The sequence below is a fragment of the Capsicum annuum genome, unplaced genomic scaffold (genome assembly GCF_002878395.1).
Source record: "Capsicum annuum cultivar UCD-10X-F1 unplaced genomic scaffold, UCD10Xv1.1 ctg3021, whole genome shotgun sequence".
Taxonomy (NCBI): domain Eukaryota; kingdom Viridiplantae; phylum Streptophyta; class Magnoliopsida; order Solanales; family Solanaceae; genus Capsicum; species Capsicum annuum.
This window is the reverse complement of record NW_025836755.1, coordinates 1-7,789: the sequence shown is the minus strand read 5'-3', so window position 1 is coordinate 7,789 and position 7,789 is coordinate 1. Positions and strand designations below refer to the sequence as shown.

Here is a 7,789-nt window from a genome sequence, read left to right as displayed (position 1 = left end):
AATAATGACATAAAGAAATCCATAGCAATAAATGGGGTCATTCGGAGTGTGAAAGCTCACCCCTTTAGTATAACTCAAAAGTTGTTCCCGAATTACCAAGTCACTAAGTAGGAGGAGTGGAAGTATGGTTGGTTCCTAAATTCCATGGGGATACAGCCCAAAGACAGTTAGCGAGGTGAACGATACCATGTAACTCAAGGATAAACATAAAGTAATGCCATTAATTCAAAACCAAATCAAACCAATGCGAATAACCATATGCAAGTACATATATACATATATATCATGCAGGGATAGGGAATAAGGTTAACATGTATTTTAAAACATTGACTTGGGTTGCATAGATTTACCATCATAAATCTACCCATGGGATTTATGGGTCTAGTGTTACCCACTGAACAAGGCCCAGTGTGTGTAGCCATACGAACCGAAGATATCATAGATAGTTGGGGACTCTCTTGTACCCTTCGCCATCCATGATACATATATAGGTGAATAGTCTTGGGGGATTCCCTTGTACTCCACAAGCACATGATCATTAATACCAACCCTCTTGTAGGCAAACATGAGTTTCCAGTGTCCGACGTTTGGACTCATACCTTCACGGCTATTTATCACAACCCTTATTATTGCTCAATTAAAACATTAACACATAACCAAATCACTAATTCAGGTATCAATCATTAAGAAATTATTAAGAGGTATCGTCATACTGACTATAGCTTGCAAGCAATGTCATTAAGCTAAAACTTAGGGGATTCCCATTACCCCGCCGACTCCATTATAAAAATCACTTGGGGGATTCCCGCATACCCCACAAGGTTTGCTAAATTACTCTCTTAGGGGATTCTAGTGTACCTCACAAGTTTTTCAAAACCATCCTTAACCATTTAACCATTTATTCCATGCATTAGTTTCAAGAATAAGTCAAACTAAACACTTTGGGGATTCCACTGTACCCCTACTTCAAATTCCTGCCTTTATTATTACTACAAATCAATTTTATAGTACAAGGTTGGAGTCATAACCTCTTCTAAAGTCACAAGTTTAGAGAAAATTGCCATTCCCAAGTACAACCACTACTCCCATGCACCCATATGTTCAAAACCATATTAAAAACATAGAAAATCATAATTAAACCATGGGAAAACATTATTTAACGATAAGCATTAAAAACCCTAAACTTTTATTTTAAAACCATAACAATAACATGAAAGTCATACATTAAAACATGTGATTTTAATAAAATAGGAAAGAGGGAAGAGCAACATGCATTACATACCAAGAAATTTAGAAGAGATAACACCCTTAGAACCCAAGATGATCACTTTCCTTCAAACCCTATCCTTAGCTTGAACAGAGAGTTTGAGAGAGAATTTTGGGAGTGTTTTATTGGGAATGATGTGATAATAAATTCCCAAAGAAGGTTTTAAGTCATGGGGTCCAAGGGGTTAAAGTGCAAAATATCCAAAGTGCCTCCAACATAAAAGCTAAAAAAGTGTCACCTTTAACTACGAGTCAAGCATTGACTCATAACTACTCCTTACCACTCGTGACCAGGAGTCGTAACCAAGATAGTGACCAAGGCCCCCATACACTGTCAACCTTACAACTCAACCACCCAACTCGTAACCAGACCTACGACTCATAAGGTCATGTTATAGGAATCACAGAACTTAAATTAGTTAGACACTGGACAACATATAATTTTACCTCACGACTCGTAACCTATCCCCACATCTCTTAGTGAGCCACTCATACTCAGAGAAAATTCAAGCCACAAACTTACTAATTTAGTGATGGCACATCCTAATGACTCGTCACCAGTCCTTACGACTCGTATCCCCAAAGTCGTAACCAAGACAAAAATCCAAACACCATTTATTGGACACCCTACGACTAAGGCCACCTGACCTGTCAAGACACCATATGACTTGTATGGTTAAGTCATAATCAAGGCAGTGAGCTTAAAGCTCAAGAATTATCTCAAAACTCCTATATGAGTCCCACTTATAAAAATTATGATTTTGAGACAACCCACCGTTCATACATGATCAAGGAGTCACAACCCTCAAGAGAGTAAAATACAAGATAATTTGGGGCTAAAATCAAGCCCTTAAGCAATTGGGGTTTTCAACATGAAATAAATAAAATCAACTAAGAAAGGGGTGAAATCTTACCTTAAATTAGAAATTATTTCAAAAATAAAGGTTAATCAAGCTTCCCAAGCACCCAAAAGCTTCAATTTTAAGCTCTCACACTTTTTAGGGTTTAGCTCTCAAGATGCAAGATAGAAAATAAGCTAAAATTGGAAAAAGAGGCTTTATGTACCCAATCCAGGTGTTTGGGTCCCGCTATCGTAGACCCGCAACATACGATCACATTATCTTGGTGACTAACCAAGCAGTCGCGATTGCCACCACCTGCCAAGGGTATTGCAATTGCAGACCTTTGCTGGCCATCGCTGGCACACCATATATCAGTTGAAACTTGCAAAATATCCAAGTTTTTGTCATGCCCTCAAGATTCAGTTTGGAATCCCTTATGCGCAAACAAACTATGTAACTACACTAAATTTGATATTTCAGACTTAACGGTATAATTGCATTTTCCGTCTGAGGTTGTTTCGACTAAATATGGATCCCACACTCAAATTTCCAATTTGGCCCTTTCGACCAATAGGTCAAAATGTGCTCGGATGCATCGAGACCCAAACCAAAAGTCCACCTAGCCTAAAATCAATATTCCAGAGCTGCTAGTGCAATCCAAATTTGCATATGAGATCGTTATACTGAAGTTTTCACCTAGTGACCATTTGGAACCAACGAAGACTTTAAAATAGGGAATTGGCTCTAAAAATCAAATGAACTGCCTGGTAACCAAATTATTAGTCCCAATAATTAATAAATGACTTGGGGCAGCTATGGAAAAGCTCTGATGGTGAAAATAAGCAGAAATATGGAAAATGACCTAAAGGGTCATTACAAATGGTGCTCGCCCTCTTTCCTACTTCTCGAATATACCAAAATGTCATAGTAAATACTATTACAAAGGAGTCTAAATATGGCCCAAACACGCAGTTTATCAGATCCATAAAAGTTGTTGGGGCATTGGTTAACTTTAAAGACATCACCGGGAACTCATAATGACTGTAAGAAGTTCTTATGGTTATCTTAGGGATGTTCGCAACCCTAACTCTTAACTGATGGTAATCAAACCTCAAATTTATCTTAAAAAACACTATTGCACCCTGGAGCCGGTCAAACAAATCATCAATAGAGGCATAGGATATTTATTCTTCATGGGCACCTTGTTCAATACTTATAGTCGATACACATATATGCAGAACCATCTTTTTTCTTCATAAATAGAACTGGAGCACCCCATTATGATACACTCAATTTGATAAAACCTTCACCTAGAAGATATTGAAGCTGACTATTTAGTTCTTTAGCTTGGTAGGAGCCACACGATATGGATCTATAATTATAGGTTGAGTACTTTACTCGAGGTCAATAATAAACTCTATATCACAATTAGGAGGAAGGCCATGTAGGTTAACCAGAAACACTTCAGGAAATCGTGAATAATAGGGACAGAGTCAATTAGTGGACTCTCAACACTAACATCCCAAACATACACAAAAACTGACTCACAACTCATTGATATCAGTCTTCTAGCCCAAAAGTAAGAAAAATCTCTATCAGCGTGCAACTAATAGAACCCTGCCACACAACTAGGGGTACGCTAGGCAAAGCTAAGATAATGATCTCAGCAAAATAATCCAATACCATATAGTAAGGAGATAACTAATCCATGCCTAGAATTACATCAAAATATACTATATCTAGGACAATGAGATCAATCTGAATATTAAACTTTTGAATAGTCACCAAAGAAGATCTATATACACGATCCACTACTGAAGAATTACCCATATGGGTAGTTAAATGTAATGACACAAATAAGGACTCCGAACATAAACCCAGTCGCAATGCAAAATAAGTGGAAATATATGAAAATATGGAACCGAGATCAAACAAAGAAAAAGCTGGCAGATGGCATACGAAAATCGTATTTGTGATCACAGTATTCAAAGCCTCAGCCTTTGGTCAACTTGGTACAATATATAAATGACCCTATCTACTACTAGACTAAGTGTCTATCCTACTGCTATCTTACCTCCCTATGAACCATCTCTAGAACCATGGGGCTCTACTACCCTGTGCACCACTCTTGGCTGGTGGTGGCACTGATCGAGTGGTTGTGTAGTCTGAACTGATGGATCAATCATCCCACACTAGGGATACTCACGGGTGAAATGACCAATAACCCTGCAGTCATAACATGCCCCAGGCACCCTACTCTATCTAGAAGGTTCGAAAGATCCAAAATGACCACCCCAACTCGATAATCCTGACTGAATACCCCTTTGCGGCTAACTACTACTCTAACCATTAGAATCACTATAACCAGGATAACCCCTATTTGATATTTAAAGAAATTCCTAAAATAGCCAACTAGGCTGACCTTGATGCTGATAAGGTTGATGCTGGGGGTACCTATCGTAAAACCCTCAGCCTGTGAATAGTGAATTATTATAGTTTCCACTGTAAATGCCCTGGTAATGGGTCTCTTATCGCTACCCCATTGGGCCTTAATTCATTTCCTCTATAGAATAAAAATGCTTAATAAAATGAGAAAAAGACTTTCTTGAAGTTACCAAACTCTGTGTAGCCTTATGAAGCCTTAATCTCAACCCCCTAACAAAACATCGAATCCACTCATACTCCATAGGTAGAATCATACTGGTGTACCTAGCTAACTTATAAAATCTTGCCTCATACTAGCCATAGACATCTAATCCTATCTTAAAGTAGAAAACTCATATTGAAGACATTCACACATACTGCGAGGAATATACTTCCCCAACTAAGACTCGGAGAACTAAGTCCAAGTCATTGGTAGAGATCCAGTTGGCTTGGAATCAAGATAACCTCTCCACTACCTCTTTGTTGTTGTGTCTAGTTAATAAGCAACAAAGTCCACTCCACGTGACTCGACCAACCCCAAATTTTGTAGCCTCTCCTTTCAATCAAATAGGAACTCATAAACATCCTCTCTTAGGGTCCCAACAAATCTAAGTAGAGTCAATCTCAAAAAATAGCCCAATATCTTCTGCTTCTCTAAAGATATAATTGGCTGGGCTACTGCCCGATATGGGACTACTGGTGCTAGAAAAACCTCAACCCTAGGTGCCACTACTATAGGTTATGCCTCTAAATCAATACCACATTGTGATGTTGGCTAAGCTCTCTCAATCGGCGGACCATCAACTAACCCCAATAACTATATCAATACATCACGAAGAACTAAAGAAGATATAAAACTAGGTAGAGCCTAGGATAACCCTGGCCCAGCTGCTGCTATGGTGGCAGAATACCTGGAACTCTCTCAGCCTCAAGAGCAATAACAAGATTAGGTGATGGAACCCTAGCCTAATCTTGAACCTGCACCCAACCTTCGGATCTACCTCGATCCCTAATTGAAACTCTAGTAGAGGGCTTAGGGTCGTGGTCCTTGACTCCCGTACCTTGCGTCCTAGCGATTTGAGTAAAGATTCAACTAACAAAGATTGAAAAACCAACTCAGACCTAACACAAGAAATTAGATTAGAAAATGAGAATTTTCCCTCAAAATGCATTGTAGCCTCCAGAAGATAGGATATAGACATCTCTGTATCGATTTATGGGACTCTACTAAATATTGGCTCCAGCGCCAACAGTACCAATGAAACCTTGGCTTTGATACCAAGTGTTTGGGGACGTATGATAAATTTGGAATGATACAGAAAATATTAGGATGGCCCCTATGCGAGAATAACACAAACAAATTAAGAAATTGGGTCGTGACATATTTCACCTATTGTTGAAATGACTAAGAAAAAAAATCCTCCATCAACTTTTCGAGGCCTCCCTATAATAAAAAACGAAATTTATTTTCAAGTTTAATTATTTTAAATCAAGTATTAATACTTGGCCAAAGAAAAAATTTTCCATTGGATTTGAAGACCTCTATAATAAAAGGCATAATTTACTTTCAAGTTGAATAATTTTAAATCAAGTATTAATAATTGACCAATGAAGAAATTTTCGTCATTTCAAGGCCTCCAATGTACATAAGATGGTTTTACTGTCTATTATTACAACTTTAGTTCATTTTTATCTATATTCGTTTATTAATAACACTTCATCAAGTGCGTTTATAGGTATACGAAGTTACTTTTCAAAGAAGACACTCGGATATTGAATTCTAGAATCATTCTGAATAATTCACTATGTTTATTCATTTTCACTTAACAACACACAAATTTTAGGCCGTATTTGTTAGTCATGCTTTACTTTATTTTATTCATTTTATATTTATTATAGTTACTTAAATTATCTTTAATCTCCCCCTCAATTAAAAATATGAGTTCAGCCGGGAAGCACCTTTGTAGAATTTGAAGGGCATCTAACACGTTTTCTTTGGAATAACTGGACTTCTTACCTAGAATCTAATTGATTTTGTAGATTAATTTTAATTTAATTAATAAGTTCCCTGTTTTTTCCTAAAATTACTCTTTAATATGTTAAACTATCAGTTCATTTTGTCCCGGATTTGCTCCTATCATAAAAAATAGGAATTACGATAAATAATACTTAAAAATATGCTTTATACTGACTTTAGATACATTAGAAAAAATTGTAGAAATGTATTACAATCTGTAGTACAGTGACCCAAGAATGTGATCATAAAATCGAAAAACATGAATGATAATAGTAACTTATGAAATAACATAGCTAGTCTGAAATCTATGAGTCATGTAAATGTATCATATTTTAAATCATTCATAAGGGAAGCTTTTACAATCATCATAAACTATGTGAGTACATGAAGTCCAATGTACAACCTAGTTCAGAGGGTGCCCTATTCCATACCAAGGGAACAAATTTATTTGATGTGAATCCACTAACTGAGCCCATTGGGCTAAAGGTATCAATCTTAACCGACAAAAAGATCCTTATCAAACGGTAATGATGCATTTCTGGAACCCTTATAAGCTCGATACTAAATAGTCCTCCAAAATTATATTATTATTTGTTTATAATAGATAAACTGTGATCTGAAAAATAAAGAATGATACTAGTTTAAATTATTATTTTACTGAAGTTTTGAGATACTACAACTAGTCATGCTTAATTTATTAAATTCTAGAATCGTTTGTTTTAAATATGCCAAGTAATGCTAAAACGTGATAAAATTTGTCAAGTTATGCTAAATTATTGTTCAAGTATAATGACTGAATTAAAATAACTAAAATGTAATGACCCAATTTTCTAGAATTGGAACGTCACACGATGCTCATGATCCTGAAGGACCACAAGCCAACCCTCTACTGATATCTGTACCCGAACACTGCATAATAAAACTAATAAATGCTAAAACTGGCCATAAGGTTCAAAACATCTAAAAATACTTAAAATTGAAAACTGAATACTGATACATCTGTCTGAAAAGCCTCTAAACTATTTGAGATGTGGAGTTGATGGGACATATCCCCAACTAACTCCATCTACTGAAAATAAACTAAGTCTGATACAATAATAATAAAAATAAGGATCATCCTCAACTGAAGAGGACTCACTGCTATGTTTACTGTTGCTGACTGGGACTAAGCTGCTAAGGGTACTCTGGATCTCATGCCTCCAAACCCATGGTGTCAAATTAAAACACCATAGCATAAATG

General features: G+C 36.6%; 1 pseudogene; it reads left to right on the top strand.

Annotated features, from left to right (window-relative positions):
• Window positions 1-5,807: 5,807 nt before the first annotated feature.
• Window positions 5,808-5,919, top strand: LOC124891087 (annotated as a pseudogene).
• Window positions 5,920-7,789: the final 1,870 nt, after the last annotated feature.